At 37.7% G+C, this 17,625-nt stretch overlaps 1 protein-coding gene and 1 pseudogene across 2 annotated transcripts in view; one reads left to right on the top strand and one right to left on the bottom strand.

The window, feature by feature from the left end:
- DIPK1A (divergent protein kinase domain 1A) overlaps window positions 1–17,625 on the top strand; it is a 121,780-nt gene that overhangs the window by 22,407 nt on the left and 81,748 nt on the right. The window lies entirely within an intron of this gene.
- LOC116529969 lies at window positions 2,980–3,405 on the bottom strand (annotated as a pseudogene). The gene has a single exon (XR_004259764.1). The product of XR_004259764.1 is annotated as a 60S ribosomal protein L35a pseudogene (transcript).

The following is a 17,625-nucleotide window of genomic DNA, read 5'->3' as shown; positions in this document are numbered from 1 at the left end:
AAAAAAAAAAAAAAAAAAAAAAAAAAAAAAAAAAAAAAAAAACAAACACTTTGGAGACTACAGCTCTACAATAATACACTTTTATGTCTGTGTGTTTTGTTGTTTTTTTTTTTTTTGAGACGGGGTCTCACTTTGTCAACTAGCCTGGAGTACAGTGGCACAGTCCCAGCTCACTGCAGCCTCAGCATCGCAGGCTCACCATCTTTTTCCTTCTTACCAGGTGATTCTCCCACCTCAGCCTCCGAAGTAGTTGGGACCACAGGCAAGTGCTACTGCGCTTGGCTAATTTTTTTTTTTTTTTTTTTTTTGTAGAGGCAGGGTTTTGCCATGTTGCCCAGGCTGATCTGAAATTCCTGGGCTCAAGCAATCTGCCTGCCTCAGCCTCCCAAAGTACTGGGACACAGGTATGCGCACCCGGCCCAGCCTACCTCTGTTTCGTGATTTATCAAGTTTATTTGCTAAGTTGGTGTTAAAACATGAATATTTAGTTTTCTCACGTCATTATCCCTCTTTAGTGTTTGATAGTTGTAATTTTAATTTACCTTTTTACGTTGCATAACTTGGTGACCTCAGAAATAACAACTGTTTCTTATTTCATCCACTTTTGACAGTCTTTCTTGACTTTCCCCTTTTTTAGAAGGGACATTAGAACATGTGTTCCTTTTTCTACCTGTTTTTCCCTCTCTTCTACTTCCCACTTTCTGTCAGCTACTTTTACACTGCCAAAGTTGATAACATTTATATTTTTTCCTATTATACAACCAAGTCTCCACATAAGTTGAATCTTAAATATGAAAACTATAAATAATATTATATTATGATTTGTTAATTCTTCCATAAAGGAAAATCTCCCTTATAAACCTCAAACCCGTTTTCTGCGGCTTATAATTATTTTCCTTTTGTTACAGGAAGCAAGTAGAATTAACAGACCTCAACAATTACCCCTTGTTATTTAGCACATTACTACAAGGATTTGTCCCTTCCCAGAAGCTAGACCATATTTCTGCCAATAGGGAAAAGAACATGTGATGTTTGTAAATTCCCTATTTAAAAGTTCCTTGTATTTAGAAATTACACTTGCTTGCGTTTTGATGTTTCTATTAGAAAATAATAATTTAAAACCTAGCCTTTGGGATCCCTAATGAAGTAACAGAATTATGACTTGACATCACCATAGGCCACAGTTTCTCCCGAGTGGTCAATATGCAGTTGTTGTCTTTTGCAATCATTACCTGGTTATACTTAGCTGCAGAAAGTGGACATTTCTTCTGTCATCCGCCTCCCAAATCCAAGTGACCTGAGCTTGTTCTGGAGTTCTGGACCATTCAGATAATGAAAATGACTCTCACCTTCAGGGAGTTAATTGCAGGAAGGAACTAGGCATCATTTGATTCTGTGTTTATAGAAAATACAGGAGGATTGAGATACTTTGGGCCAGTCTTTCTCTTAGGATCCTGAAATTTATGTCTTGAGACCAAATATATCAAAGTTAGTTTTGGCCTAAGATGAAGGACATTTCTAATTTTAGTACCCCCTAAAATATGACTCTATAAATATTATTTAGTGCAGAGCCAACTCTATGTTAGGACTACTTTTTCTTCTTCCTATGGCCAGGGTAATGACCCTGGGCTCTCAAGATTTCAACATTAATAGCAACTGGATCCTCTTTTCTCACACTCTATCAGTTCCTTATAATCAGGATACATATAAGCTTGTTTTCTATTTGAAATGCAGCTTTTGAATGCTATTTTTTTTCTTTAAAAAATTTTTTGCAGGGAGTTTCTAATTGCCTTCTTTTTCTGGCACAATCTTCCTTTATCATAGCCTTATTTTTTCTGTACTCTCACTTATATTTCATATTCTGTGGTAGAATCCTCCTCCTCCTTTTTTTTCTTCGTACCCGAAACCTCCCTCCTCCATGCTTGCGTTCCCATGGTGACCAGATGCTTTTCTAGGCCTACTACACAACTGGCTTCCTAGGATTTCCCTGCATTCTTCTCATTGGTTGGTGTCACTGTTCTCGGGACCCTAAGTCTTTCCCTGTCCTAATCTTCTCCTTCCTTAGAAAGGATGTATGGAGAGTAAACTTTTCAAGTGCTTTCATGTCTAAAACCGTCTTTGGCCAGGCATAGTGGCTCATGCCTATAATCCCAGGACTTTAGGAGGGTAAAGCAGGAGGATCAGTTGAGCCTAGGACTTTGAACCGGCCTGTGGGGTTTTGCCATGTTCCCCAGGCTGGTCTCAAACTTCTGGGTTCAAGTGATTCTAATACAAAAATTAGCTGTGCTCCCAGCTACCCGGGAGGCTTGAGGTGAAAGAATCCCTTCAACACGGGAGGCAGAGGCTGCAGTGAGCCAAGATTGCGCCATTGCACTCCAGCCTGGGTGACCCTATCTCAGAAAAACAAAACAAAACAAAAACTGCCTTTATTGTACCCTAGTACTTGTTTGTAGTTAGGCTGGGTGTAGAATTCTGGGCCAAAAATAATTTTCTTAGAAAATTTGGAGATGCAGATGCTTTGTCTTTTGATATCCCCTGCTGCTGATAAGAAACTAGTTTGATTATCAATCTTTTGTAGATGACCTGTTTTTCCTGTTCAGGATCTGTTTTATACTTTTTATTTTGAAGTTTCCAGCGAAAACGTATAAATAGGGGTCTTTTATCAGTTGTATAGTTACTCACTGAGCCCTTTAAATCTTAAGACTTGAGTCTTTTCTCAGCTCTGGGAAATTCTACTATTTGTTTAATAGTTTTTCCTTTCTGTTTTGTTTGTTTCTTCTTTCTAGGGCTCTTACTAGTCAGATGGTGTGCCTATTGGATTGGTTCTTTATGTCTTTTCTAGCTTCTCTATTATTTTCATCTTTTATTCATGTACTCTTGTTGAGTTTCTCAATTTTATTTTTCAGACCATTTGTTGTCTTTCCTTTTTTTAAGTTTTTTTTAAGGTAGTAAGTTTTTTAATCCACCTAACAGAAATAAAAGAGCACAAATCCACATTTATTTATTGACTTTTCATTAGTTTAAATCCTTGAGGGGTACAGCATCACTCGGATTCTGTGTCCAATAGCCTTAGCAGGAAGGTTGCTTCGGAATTTGGCATGAACCATGCCACTGTTTCTATGGGCCTGAGTTACCTTTCCCCAGGTAACTCTGGTTTTGTTTGGTTTGCCGCCAGGAGTTACTGTGTTGTTCTTTGCTTTGTATACATAAGCACATCTCTTGCCCAAATAGAATTCTGTTTCATCTCGGGCATAAACACCTTCAATTTTAAGAAGATCTGTGTGCTCCCTTGGGTTCTGGAGACCCCGCTTATAGCCTGCAAAAATAGCCTTGGACCACAGCCTTCCAGACATAGCTCCTTTTAGAAGTTCTGTTCCCAACAGGCCTCCACAGGAGCCAAGATGGCGGGCAACGTTCTTTCCTTTTCTGACCACTTTTTAAATTCGAAGGATCTTATATTTAATTTAAAAGTTATTTGTTTCTTTTTTATGGTTTCCTGTTCATTGTTTATGTGGATGCACTATCTTCTTCAGTATTTTGATTATAGCAGCTTTATTTTTTAATGTTTTCTTATGCCCTATAATTGTCTTTATTTCTTTCAGAGATTTTATTTTCCGTGTTTATCTTAGCTCTCCTTTTTCATGCTGCTGGACTTTCTCATGTGCTTGGTAATTGTTGGTAGACTATTCATATTTCAGAAAGGACCAGGTAACCGGTGTGGATTTCCTCTGCTGTTTTAAAAGTCTGTTTTCCCATTAGACTTGTCACCTGAATGGATGACTGACTGAGCCCTGTGTGTAGCATGGGATGCCTTGGCTAGCCTGTTTGCTCTAGGTTGAGCCTGTGCTGGTCCCTCGTGCCAGTGGAGTACTTTACTCTGGTTGGACCGTACGTATCCACACTAGAAGCCTTGGCTTTCTGCAGCTTGTTTGTTCTTTCAGCTATCCGGTTTTTTGAGTGAGGGTTAATGCTAGGCTGCCTGTGATCTCTGTGGCGTGGGGGAGGTGGATGGGGGTGCCAACCAGTGCGGTTCCAGGTACAGATCTTCAATTATTCCCACTGTCTTCAGCCTCACTTCTCACTCCTGCCCTCCCTTGTACCTGTTGGCTCAGAGCCCAGAGCCATCAGGTATTCCAGCTGACAGATTGGCTCTCTAGATTCCCTCTAGCATTCCAAGAAGGGGTTTGGCTTCCAGCTCCTTTTAGGTTGCCTGGTAGAGTATTCTGGGCTGTGGCTTTCTCTGCCTGCCTCATCCATCAACACAATTCCATTTGCTTTTGGAAACTAGAAATGTGTTGGATCTTTTATCCACTGGTAAATCTCTTACTTTTCTTTCTTTCAGCTGTTAGAGGCTTATTGCTTCTTTTGCTTTCTTTTTTTGAGTGTGGTTTTGCAAGCTGTAAGTAGCAAACATACATCTTTAGTCTGCTGTCTTAAACTAAAAGTCCTGATGTGAATTTTAAACTGGAGCATCTGTTTTCTGAATGTTTACCTGCCCTACTTATCTTCATGGTTGCAGTGTCTGTTTAAGCATTACATAATTAACTAATTAGCTGGGTGTAGTGGCTCATGCCTGTAATCTCAGCTATTTGGGAGCCTGAGGCAGGAGAATTGCTTGAACCAGGAGGTGGAGGTTGCAGTGAGCCAACATCATGCCATTACACTCCAATGTGGGCAACAGTGTGAGACTCTGTCTCAACAATAAATAAATAAATAAATAACTTTAATAAATTATTTCAATAAAATAAGGTGAGAAAATTAGAGTAAATAACTTGAGAGGAATAAAAATAAGATGGAACTTTTTTTCCCAGAAAATCTTGTATACAGTTTATATTGATTTAAAAAAAGGTGAAGAAAAAACTACTCAAAGATTGGGGTCTTAAAACTGGAATGAATTTTGTGGCTGATTTCAAAGGATTTTAAGTAAACAATATCATTTCCACTTTACTCTTAATGCTGTTTATACTTTGGTTTTGATAATGCCTTTGCCCTATAAAAGATCTTTATATTAATGTAATGAATTGTTTTAACATTTCACCAGCTTTTAAACAGCAATTTGGTAAAATAGAAAGACTCATGGGATAATTTATTCCCCTAGGACAGAGACGGGATAAACAAGCCTTTTTAGTCTGTGATAGCAGAATGGTTTGGTGAATTTAAAAGCCTTAATTATTATGCTTTAAGCAACAACTTAATTTGCCTCTGTCTGATTCTTAGTTTTCGAGTTCTTCCTTTCATAAACTGTGTCATGTTGCTATTTCGCTGTTCATCATTTTGCTGTTTCTTTTTTCCTCATCAAAAAGTATTTACTGCTCATGGCCATATATTCCCTGTGCTGGTTTTGATGCTGGGGGCAGTAGTGTGGGCTGTAGATGCACATTGGCTTTTTTTTTTTTTTTTTTTTTTTTTTTGAGATGGAGTCTCGCTCCGTCGCCCAGGCTAGAGTGCAATGGCATGATCTCAGTCACTGCAACCTCTGCCTCCCAGGTTCAAGTGATTCTCCTGCCTCAGTCTCCTGAGTAGCTGGGATTACAGGTGTGTACCACCCACACCCAGCTTTTATCTGTAAACTTGATTTCACTTTTCAAGTATGGAGAGTGGATAAGGGAATCAATTTCTAGATTTTTGAATTTCCAGTGTAGTTTTTCCTAACATTGCTCTGCCTGAGAATATGTTTGGAATGAAGGTGCTTGCTCTGCTTTCCCACCTTCTCTTGCATAGTTGTTCTTTCCCACTTTTAGAAAGGAAAGACACACTGCTCATCCATTTCACATCTCACAGAGATCCATTGCCCTGGATGTAAAAACTACCAAGGCACTAAACAAAGGGCAATTGAAAATGTGATGTCTGTGTTAAGATGGTGAATGATGAGGGACACTGTCTCAGGAAATGACCAGATAACAGTCTTTTAAAATATTGGTTTACAATATTTTGCTCTCAACAAAACTGAAAGAAGGCATTATTGACTTGTCTGCTAAGTAACTAGTAGATCAGTAAGTATATTTTTGATGGTAGGTTACTGTTATTTTTGTCACATAACTCAAAAGATTTCCAAGAATGGAGAGATAATTGCTATAACAAGACTTCAATTTTTATCTTTTCATTTATGTGAAAAAGGTTTCTCACCACTTAAAGTTATAAAAACAAAAAATAGGGATAATTCTATTTTTTAATAGCTGAGTCCTATTTCATTCTGGCAAGAAATAATAGTTACTGCATGTTCTTAGACTTGACACCAAAAGCATGGTCCATAAAGGAAAAATTGGTAACTTTGAGCTCATCAAAATTAAAATCTTTTTCTCTGCTAAATGCCCTGTTAAAAAGATGAAAAGACAAGCCACAGACTGGGAGAAAATATATGCAGACCATATATCTCACAAAGGACTAGTATCTGGAATATATAAAGGACTCTCAAAACTCAGTTTGAAAAAAATAATCCAGTTAGAAAGTGGGACAAAGACAGACATAGCCTTTTTATCAAAGATATATAGATGGCAAGTAAACACAAATGAAAAAGACATTCAAGTTTATTAGCCATTAGGGAATTGCACATTAAAACCATGATGAGATATCATGGTTTAAAATTAAAAATAGTGGCAACACAAAATGCTGGCAAGGATGCAGAGCAACTGGATCATTCATACATTGATGTACAATGATACAGCCATGGAAAGAAGTTTGCAACTCTTTAAACGTCTGGTGAAAAATTGTAGATGTCAACTTCAAAAATATGCAAGGGGGTATATAGTTTTCAAATACTTTGTGGGATCCACAAACAAAAATGCTAGAGTTTAAAAACATAATACTTCCGTTGCTGAAGGGGCTACGTTCCAAAAGAATGCTTTTTAAGAAATTAAAATCTTAAATATCAGAGGTAGTTGCAGTATTAAAGAACTTGGCATTTGTCTTACAGGATTATAGTATAAAGGAATTTCAGTCATTTGATAAATATAAATTTTTTTTTTTTGAGACAGGGTCTCACTCTGTCACCTAGGCTGGAGTACAGTGGTGTGACATCAGCTCGCTGCAAACTTCAGCCTCCTGGTTTCAAGCAATTCTCCTGCCTCAGCCTCCTGAGTAGCTGGGATTATAGGCATGGGCCACCACCCGGCTAATTTTTGTATTTTTTGTTAGAAACAGGGTTTCGCCATGTTGGCCAGGCTGGTCTTGAATTCCTGACCTCAAGTGATCTTTCTGCCTTGGCCTTCCAAAGTGCTGGGATTATAATCAGGAGCCACTGCTCTCGGCCCTGATAAATGTAAATTTTCTATGATCAATTTTTAGTTGACAGAGAAGAATGTGGAGGAAAGGGGTATCATTGGGTAGTAGGGGCATTTGGGAAAGTGGGGAAGCAGACGGTTAAGCTTTGAAAGCTACAAATAGCAGAAAATGAGGTATTTTAGTCTTGCTAATGCATTACTTCACGTGATTTAGGAATGTTTTGGTTAATTTTTAAAAATACTGCTGACTGCTCTGTTAAGAAATTTGTATCTCTGAAGATTAATTAACCTAAAATAGATCCTGTTAAATCAGACTAATGTAAAAATGGCCTATAGCTGGATCTAACAACTGAATGTAAAAGTCATTCAGTTACATAGACTTCCCTCCCCAAAGGTGATGGAAATTAATTGTACAAAATGATAGTATTTGGTTATAAATGTCTTATGTAGCAAGTATTTTTATTGAAGTAATTTTGAATTTAAAGAAAAATGGAAGGTCGGGTGCAGTGCCTTATGTTTGTAATCCCAGCACTTTGGGAGGCTGAGGCTGGCAGATCATCTGAGGTCAGGAGTTCGAGACCATCTCTGCTAAAAATACAAAAAATTAGCCAGGCATGGTGGCACATGCCTGTAATCCCAGCTACTCATGGAGGCTGAGGCAGGGAAATCACTTAAACCTGGGGGACGGAAGTTATAGTGAGCCGAGATCACACCGCTGCCTCCAGCCTGGGAGACAGAGCAAGACTCCGTCTCAAAAAAAAAAAAAAAAAAATACAGAAAGAAAAGTGGAAAGAATTCTTATATTATCCAACTTAAAAATGAATAATATGCTTTAGCATGAGATTTCAAGTTGTGATTTGACTTGTTTCAAGCTTCTTTGTCCCTGTGAGCCTTATATTTTTCATTTACTAGTGAGATCATGATTGATAGGACAGATTTTTTTCCTTACCTCCCTAATCACAATTCTGGGAGAATTAATTCACTGTTCAAAGATGAATGCTTTAGCCTGCTCATAAAATATTTCCAAAAATTATAAATTTAAAAATTATAAAACTATAAATTTTTGGATGACTTTCTAAAAATACCTATGACTTTCTATGTTGGACTCTTGCCTATTTTAAGAATTTCTTGAAGTCAAATTAGTGAAATGGCTAATTTCTTCTTTCAAATTGATTACCTGTCTTTGGTATATGTTTATGAGTTGCCTCAGAGGAATCAACTTTTTTTTTGACAAGGTCTCGCTCTGTCGCCCAGGCTGGAGTGCAGTGGTATGATCACGGCTCACTGCAGTTTTGACCTCCCTGGGCTTAGGTAATCCTCCCACCTCAGCCTCCTCCTGAGTAGCTGAGACTGCAGGTGCACACCACCGTGCCTGGCCAATTTATGTATGTATTGTAGAGACAAGTTTTCACCATGTTGCCCAGGCTGCAGTTACATTTTTATTTGAGGGGATGGGCCTAGATAGAATAACACAATGGAGATATAATAGATATTATGTATATTTATTAAAGAGAGCCATATGTAGTTTTTTTCCCCCGAACCTGTAAATATTAATAAATATATATGTAGATGGGATACCCTTCATCTAAGCCTTACAGCAGATGGATATAGCTTAGAGTCAAACATTGAGCCTCCACTCAGAAAGTTGTGGGGATTCTAACATCAGCAGCAAGCTGCGTCAACTGTAGGTGTATTGTCAGGGGTGCAAGTGGAAATATCTGTAGTTCACAATTTAAGATTATGACTTTGTGTTTCTGGCCAACATGGTGAAACCTCATCTCTACCAAAAATACAAAAATTATCTGGTCATGGTGGTGCACGCCTGTAATCCCAGCTAACTGGGAGACTGAGCCAGGAGAATCGCTTAGAACGTGGGAGGCAGGGGTTGCAGTGAACCAAGATCATGCCACTGCACTCTAGCCTGGGTGGCAGAGTGAGACTTCAAAACAAAACAAAACAAAAAATAAAAAACCTCTAACATACATATCAAGTATAGGGTTCTATAATATTGGTAAATATATTTTCCCTCTATTATTAAGGATGACATTTAAATTTTAAAAATGACTGATAGTGAGTGGTTCAAAAATAAACTTTGGGTTGGGCACGGTGGCTTATACTTGTAATCGCAATACTTTGCAGGGCCAGGGCAGGAGGATAGCTTGAACCCAGGAGTTCAAGACCAGCTGGGCAACACTGGGAGACCCTGACTCTATAAAAAATAAAATATTAGCTAGGTGGTCCCAACCACTCAGAGGCTGAGGTGGGAGAATTGCTTGAGCCTAGGAGGTCAAGGCTGCAGGGAGCCATGATTGCAGCACTGCGCTTCAGCCTGGACAACAGAGTGAAACCCAGTCTCAGTCAATCAATCAATAAACAAATAAACAAACTTTGAAATTCTTTTTATGAAGGATGCTGTGATTATACAACAAAATCTCAGGCCAGGTCAAGGTGTGATTTTTAACTATGAAATTGACCTTTCACACAACCTGGCAGTTACTTTTCAAGTTTAGGATTTTCCAAAGTAGATGAGTAAAAACGTTTAGTTTTTCTTAGGTACCAGGTCTGCAACTTAGGAAAGTATCTGCTAGCTTACTGAATGAAGTACCTGATTAAAGATCAGAAGCTATTTAAAAATCAGTAGTCATATTTTTCCACCAACCTAAACTTTTATTAAAGCTTTATTGTCCATATTAAATAATACATACTTGTCAGTATAACTTTTGAAAAAAATAGTATACCCTAGAAGAAGATTTAAAGAAATGCAGATACCTGTACACAGTTAAGAACCTGCTCATTAATCCTTATTTTTAACAAAATTGCATAGTGTATCCATGGTTCTTCTACTATAGCCTAAGGAAAACACTCATCCTAAATTGTTGGTTCATTTGAGACCAATCTGCTGAGAACTCTGTCCAGTTTTCCATTTAGCCAGTTGTTAAAAGCAGTCAAACACTTTTATTACAGGCCTGTTGGTGGCATGGACTATTATTAATGCCTGGCTTTCATTCCACAGCAGTTCAGCCCCTCTATGGACCTTTATAAAAAAAGAGGTGGAAAGAAATGTTCTGTTCAGACATGGCCTTCTAAAGTGACTAAAAAGCTAAAGAAGATGATCATCACTCCAGACTGCACAGTCCCCAGTATAACAACGAGGCAGTATAAAGTGGTAAAGAATAAGAGTTTGGAAGTCAGACAAACCAGGATTCAGATTCTGGCTCTGCTACATATGTACTGACTGATCTTAGACCATGTGCTTAACCTAAATCTCTTTATAAAGTTATAAAAAATATGAAAATATTATTTCAGGGAATTATGAAAATTAAATAATATGTGATATACTTAGTGTATAGTTCATAACAGTAAGTGGGGAGAGGAAGGAAAATCATTCATTTCTAATGCCTTTTAAATTTCTTAAATCAGAAAAGAACAAATTTGTTCTGCCAGACTATTACTAGGTTCCTAATTCTGTGAAGCTATGACCTGGGGTAAAGGTTAATCTGTAGTTAGCTTAAAACCAGTTTCATCACTAGCTGTTATAATATACTTTGGTATTTATCCAAAGGTGGGGGTGCTGGCTTTTTATGTGAAAGACCAGAACCTTAACATGAAGTAGCGAGAAAATGTAGTTCTTAACTTTTCATTAAAGTATAATATGAATATTGAAATGTACATTTATGCTTAAGAAACACCACTTTACCAGCAGTTTCTGAACCCCTCATTTCTTACCTTGTCATTTCCATCTCCTGACTTGTAATGGAAGTCTAGTTTTGCCTGGTATTGTTTTTGATATAAGTGGACTCATACCTTTGAGGTCTGGCTTCTGTTGCTCAGCATTATGTTTGTGAGATCCTTCCTTTATTGTCATGTGTAGTTATATATCTGCGTTTTCATTAGTCTAGTATTCCATGTGTGAACATACCTCAGTTATTCATTCTACTCTTTTTTGTTTTTAGAGACAGTCTTGCTCTGTAACCCAGGCTGGAGTGCAGTGGCATGATCATAGCTGACTGTAACCTCAAACTCCTGGGCTCAAGTGATCCTTCCACCTCAGCCTCTCAAGGAGCTGGAACTACGGGTGCATGTTCACCACACCTGGCTAATTCTTTTATTTTTTTGTAGGGATAAGATCTTACCATGTTGTCCGGGCTAGTCTGAGACTCTTGGGCTCAAGTGATCCTCCTGCCTTCACCTTCCAAAGTGCTGGGATTACAGGCATGAGCCACTGTGCCTGGCCCTCTCCAGTTTTTAGGTATTGCAGATATTGAAGCTATGGATATTCTAGTACCTATCTTTTGGTGAACATACATAAGCATTTCTGTTGGAATAGAATGGCTGGGTCATAGATATGCCTATGTTCTGTTTTCTAAAAATTATTTTACTTATTTTTTAAAACTGATGTAAATTGCTTATATTTATGATGTACAATATGATGTTTTGAAATATGTTTACCTTGTGGAATTGCTAAATTGAACTATTAATAATTAACATATGCATTACCTCACTTTTTTTTGGTGATAACACTTAATATCTACTTTCTTAGCAATTTTGAAGTATATGATACATTGTCATTAATTGCAACCACAGTGTTATATGATAGATCTCCTGAACTTATTCCTTCTGTCTAATTGAAATTTTGAATCCTTTGCCCAACATCTCCCTCTATATTCAGTTTTTTTAATGCCCATCTTTATTTTATTTTATTTTTAGAGACGTGGTCTTGCCATGTCATACATGGTAGAATCAGAAAAAAAAAAAAAAAGATGCCTTTTGCTGTGTGAAACCATTTTTTTAAAGGCCTTAATATCACATTCACCAAGGTGAAGTCTTCATGACCTAATCACCTCCTAAAGGCCCTACCTCTTAATGCTGTTGCATTGGAGATTAAGTTGCAACTTGAATTTTGGAGGGAACACAACATTCAAACTATAGCAAGTAGTGTATGAGAGTTCCAGTTGCTCCTTGATACTTAATATTTCACATCTTCATTTTAGATGTTCTGATGGGTGTAGAGTGATACCACGTTGTGGTGTTTGTTTGTTTTTGAGATTGAGTCTTACTCTGTTGCCCAAACTGGAGTGCAATGTTGCAATCTTGGCTCACGGCAACCTCTGCCTCTTGGGTTCAAGCAGTTCTCTTGCCTCAGCCTCCTGAATAGCTATAATTATAGGCACCCACCACCACGCTTCGCTGATTTTTGTATTTTTAGTAGAGATGGGGTTTCATCATGTTGCCCAGGCTGATTTCAAACCTCTGACCTCAAGTGATCTGCCCACCTCTGCCTCCCAAAGTGCTGGTAATACAGATATGAGCCACCAGGCTCAGCCTGATACCATGTTGCAATTTTAATTTGCATCTCCTTGATAACTAATGAAGTTGGGCATCTTTTTCAGGTTTATTTTCCATTTGGATATCCTCTTTTATGAAGTCATACAAGTTCAGGTATTTTGTTCATATTTCTATTGGTGTTCTGAATTTTTTTTAATCTACTCATGGGAATTCTCTGTGCAATCTATGTAAGCTCTTTTTCAGATATATGATTGCCATATTTTCTACTTCTGTTGTCGTTTTGTTCTAATACTGTGTTTTGATGAACAGAAATTCTTAATGAACTTTATAATTTTTTCTTTTATTATTAGAGTTTTTGTATCCAGTTTAAGAAGACATAAATACTTTAAATATTCAGAGGTCACAAAGATATTCTATTGTTTTTCTCTAAAAGTGTTATTGTCCTGTCTTTCACATTTAGAACTGCAGTCAGTCAGGAACTGGTTTTTGTGTATGGTGTAATTAGAATTAAAGAAATATATATTTTTTCCAATTAGATATTCAAATGATGTGATACTGAGATTTTTTTTTTTTTTAAGTAGCATTGCCAAAAAAAGCAACTTTGGCAATAGTTGGGTCATTCACCACTAGAATGAATTCCAATCCTAGCCCAAAAGGAGGCTGAAAGATTATGTCAGGGCTTTTTTCTTTCCTGATTCACCATTTAGTCTGAAACAAATAAAGCATGTGGGGATTTCTGTTGTGATTCCCACAAGTTGAAAGTCACATCTGCTAAATCAGGTAGAAGTGTATCATGCAATATCTGTTAAGTAATACTTGCAAAGTATGTGCTAGGAAGAAGTCAGAGTGGTTGGAGAAAGGTATAGATCTGACAATATCCAGTTTTGGACTTTACACGAAAGGTTTAAAAAAATTAAGATTAATAATAATAATGCCTTACATTTATAGAAAAGCTTATAAGGTACTTTAATTTACACTGTTTTGTTTTGATCCTTATGCTAACTAGCATTGTAAGGTTTTCTCTTTCTTTCTTTCTCCTTCTTTCTTTCTTTCTCTCTCTCTCTCTTTCTCCCTTTCTTCCTTTCTCTCTTTCTTCCTTTCCTTTCCTTTCCTTTCCTTTTTCCTTTCCTTTTTCCTTTTTCCTTTCCTTTCCTTTCCTTTTCATTCTTGTTGCCCAGGCTGGAGTGCAGTGGCGTGATCTCGGCTCACTGCAACCTCCGCCTCCCGGGTTCAAGCGTCTCTCCTGCCTCAGCCTCCCAAGTAGCTGGAATTAAAGGCGTCGACCACCATGCCTAGCTAATTTGTTTTGTATTTTTTTTTAGAAGAGATGGGGTTTCACCATGTTGGCCAGCTTGGTCTCTAATTCCTCACCTCAGTTGATCCACCCACCTCAACTTCCCAAAGTGTTGGGATTATGGGCTTGAGTTACTGCCCTGGCCTGTAAGGTTTTCAAGACAGTCGTTCTTGTCCCAGTTTAACAGAAGAGAAAAAAAAAAAACTATTCAGATCAGTTAATTCGCTTTATAAATAAATTTGATAAAACTTATAACCCAGTAGTCTTATTGCCCTGATCTAACCATTTTTACCAGACTGTTCTAGGCAAACTGACCAGAGAAACACAGCCTCAAAATATGATTTATTATGTTGATGGGATCTAAAACGTCAATATTTAATCAAAATAAAATATTGTAGGTCTAACATGAGCTGGAGTTTGGAGGAGTTTTGGTTCATAGAGCTTGATAATCTCACACTCATTCCCCTGTTGTCTTTCTCTTATGATCATCAATTGGATTAGCTCTTCTTTTGTTTTGTTTTGTTTTTGAAATGGAGTCTTGCTCTGTGGCTCAGGCTGAAGTGCAGTGATGAGATCTTGGCTCACTGAAACTTCTGCCTTCTGGGTTGAAGCGATTCTCCTGCCTCAGCCTCCCAAATAGCTGGGATTACAGGCACACGCCGCCATGCCCGGCTAATTTTTTTGTATTTTTTAGTAGAGACAGGGCTTCACCATGTTGGCCAGGTTAATCTTGAACTCCTGACCTCAAGTGATCCACCCACCTCAGCCTCCCAAAGTACTGGGATTACAGACATGAGCCACCATGCCCAGCCTTGGATTAGCTCCTTATGATTCCTTAATCCCTTTTTCTAGTACCTTACAAATTAATTTTTCTATTTTATGTCGGTTAAGAGACAAAGGACTTAAGTGCCATTAAATTGGACATAAAAACTGGTAAGAATTTATTAAATAGTAAAACTCAGAGATCATCAGACTTGCATGATCTTGTTCAATTGTAAACTCTTGGTAGCTGGTGGGTATAGGGACTGTGTTGATACTTTTTGGTTTTCCACAGAGTAAATGAACAGTGAATTGCATGTAAGGGTATCTATATCTTTGTGAACTCACAATTGTCTCAAGTAGTAGAAAAGCAAAGTAAAAGTTGTTTTTACTGATCGTAGATTTCCCCCCCCAAAGATCTAAATGACCTATGTATTAAACAGGTTCAAACTTAATCGTCCAGGACCATGTATAACAGCACTCAGGAGAGCAAAAGATTAAGGGGTCTGGAAGTCTGATACTGCTGTGTGGTACTTGCTGTGGAAGATCTGGCAGAACTGGACTAAAACAGCTTCTCTGAGCTTCTTTTATGTTCCCCTTCTGTTTCTTCTTCAGAAAAACTATACTTAGGTTTTCAAAGCCATCTATTTAGTTAAATGAATGCAGAAAGATGTGATCCAGATTTCCATAACTTCAACTGTGTGCCGCATTTTTCTGACATTGTTTTTCTTGCTGACTCTGTGCAGAGCCAAATCTACAACTTTTTTATAGTAGAGATGTGTTTCCTGTGAGGTTTTTTTTTTGTTGTTGTTGTTGTTGTTGTTGTTGTTGTCCTTTTGTCCTTTTTTTTTTTTTTTTTAGATGAGGTCTCTCTCTGTTGTCCAGGCTGGAATGCAGTGGTGTAATCATAGCTCATTGTAGCCTTGAATTCTTAGGCTCAGGTGATCAATCCTCCCACCTCAGCCATCTGAGTAGCTGTTCCAGCCTGGCTAATTTTTATCTTCCTATTTTTTGTAGAGATAGGGTCTCATTTTATTGTCCAGGCTAGTCATGAACTCCCGATCCTCCCACCTCAGCCTCCCAAAGTGCTGGGATTACAAGCATGAGCCACCATGCCCAGCCATTTCCTGTGTTTTAATGTCTTTAGTTAATTAGGTATAGAACAGTGTGAGGTTTTTTTTGCTCAATTATTTGAACACATTATATATAATAAGGATAAGATAGCGATCCCATCCTTGAGTTGTCTGGAACTGTGTTTTAAGTGATAAAACTAATTTCAGTGATCCTGATTGACCCTGCTCATTTTAAAGATAAGGAAGAAACATGCTCAGGTCACACAGCTAGTCAGTAGCAGGAACAGGACTTAAATCCTGGTCTTGTGACCCTGATTCCCATACCCCTCTCCGCTTTTAAATATATTGAGCTGCCATTTTTAAAGAATCTCCCCAAGTTTAAAGATTCAGAATTTATTAATTGTGTTTTAATAGTTTTAAACCATTTTTAATCTCATTTTACTTTGGTGACTCTGGGACTTAAAATACATAGTCCTTTAAAAAAAACTGTTATATTAATATATAACATCTCACAAAATAAATGTATATTGCAATTTCTAGCAAAATACTGAACAGGAAAGCCTATGACTGTCAAGTTGTGAGATGGAGTTTAAGACATGAGCAACATGGCCGGGCGCGGTGGCTCACGCTTGTAATCCCAGCACTTTGGGAGGCCGAGGCAGGTGGATCACAAGGTCAAGAGATTGAGACCATCCTGGTCAACACGGTGAAACCCCGTTTCTACTAAAACTACAAAAAATTAGCTGGGCATGGTGGCACGTGCCTGTAATCCCAGCTACTCAGGAGGCTGAGGCAGGAGAATTGCCTGAACCCAGGAGGCGGAGGTTGTGGTGAGCCGAGATTGCGCCATTGCACTCCAGCCTGGGTAACGAGAGCGAAACTCTGTCCCAAAAAAAAAAAAAAAAAAAGACATGAGCAACATGTTCTTTTTAGTATTATGTAGAGAGTAGTGTTGCTCAGTAGAGAGGTGGAAATGTTGAACTGAGAGTCTCAAGACTTGTGTTTTATCCTGTCACCGACTAGCTGTGTGATTTTGGGCAAATGACCCACCTTCTCTGGGCTTCAGTTTGCTTGTCTGATACATAAAGGAATAGAGCTAGAATTATAACTATCTCTTCAGTAAATGACTCTCACTATTGCTGAATGTGAGAAGTCAGGCAGAGCACATTTGTTGTCAGAAGTCTTTGGATGTGAAAATGATCTGTGCCTAATATTCTTCATCTTGACACTACTAAGTAACCACAGGCCAGCCAGCCAGCCAGCAATCAATCTCCATCCATAGAACTTCCACTGTTGTCCATGTATAGCAGTCTGGAGAAAGGCCAGGTTTTATATTTGCCAGGAACACTCTTGGCAAATCTGTATCCCTAGAGATGTCTGTTTAATTTTGTGGTGCAGAGCACGGTTTAGTGAAAAAGAAGAAGAATGCTGAGCTATTTGATTCTGAATGCTTTCAGAGATAGATCATTTTCATTTGTTTCCATACTATCTGTGTTTCAAGATGTTTTGAGAGAGAAGGTGAGCCAAAATAAGATGAAAAGAAGAAGGTGAGAAACCTTCCAGCATATGCTGACTCAGGAAATACATTTGAACTATGTGTGTTTCTACAAATAGAAAACTTCTGATATATGTATATAATAGTTAATATCTTGCCAGATTTGTCATTTTAGCTTTTTTCATGCATAACTTTTTAATTTTAAACTAGTCTCCTAGATTTAAACTGTTAAGAAAAAACCCTTTTCTTTTATGAAAAATTGGCATATTCTACTAGTTATTTCAAAACTATGCCATTGTCTTCCCTTCTGTAAATCAGTATAAAAGTATCTGAATTTGAATAAATTCTCTACTTTTTAAAATTTATTTGTAGGGTAAAGATCTCAGTTGCTATCTGGATTTAAAATTCATTTGTTCAAGAAAATTTATTTGTGACCAAAAGTTGTATGCTGAAAATTAAATACCTGAATTTCTTTTTTTTTTTTTTTTTTTTTTTTTT

This window comes from Sapajus apella, unplaced genomic scaffold, assembly GCF_009761245.1.
Source record: "Sapajus apella isolate SASKATOON/1434 unplaced genomic scaffold, GSC_monkey_1.0 scaffold64, whole genome shotgun sequence".
Classification (NCBI taxonomy): Eukaryota; Metazoa; Chordata; class Mammalia; order Primates; family Cebidae; genus Sapajus; species Sapajus apella.
Note: the sequence above shows the minus strand (reverse complement) of the source record. Positions and strands in the feature narration are given on the sequence as shown.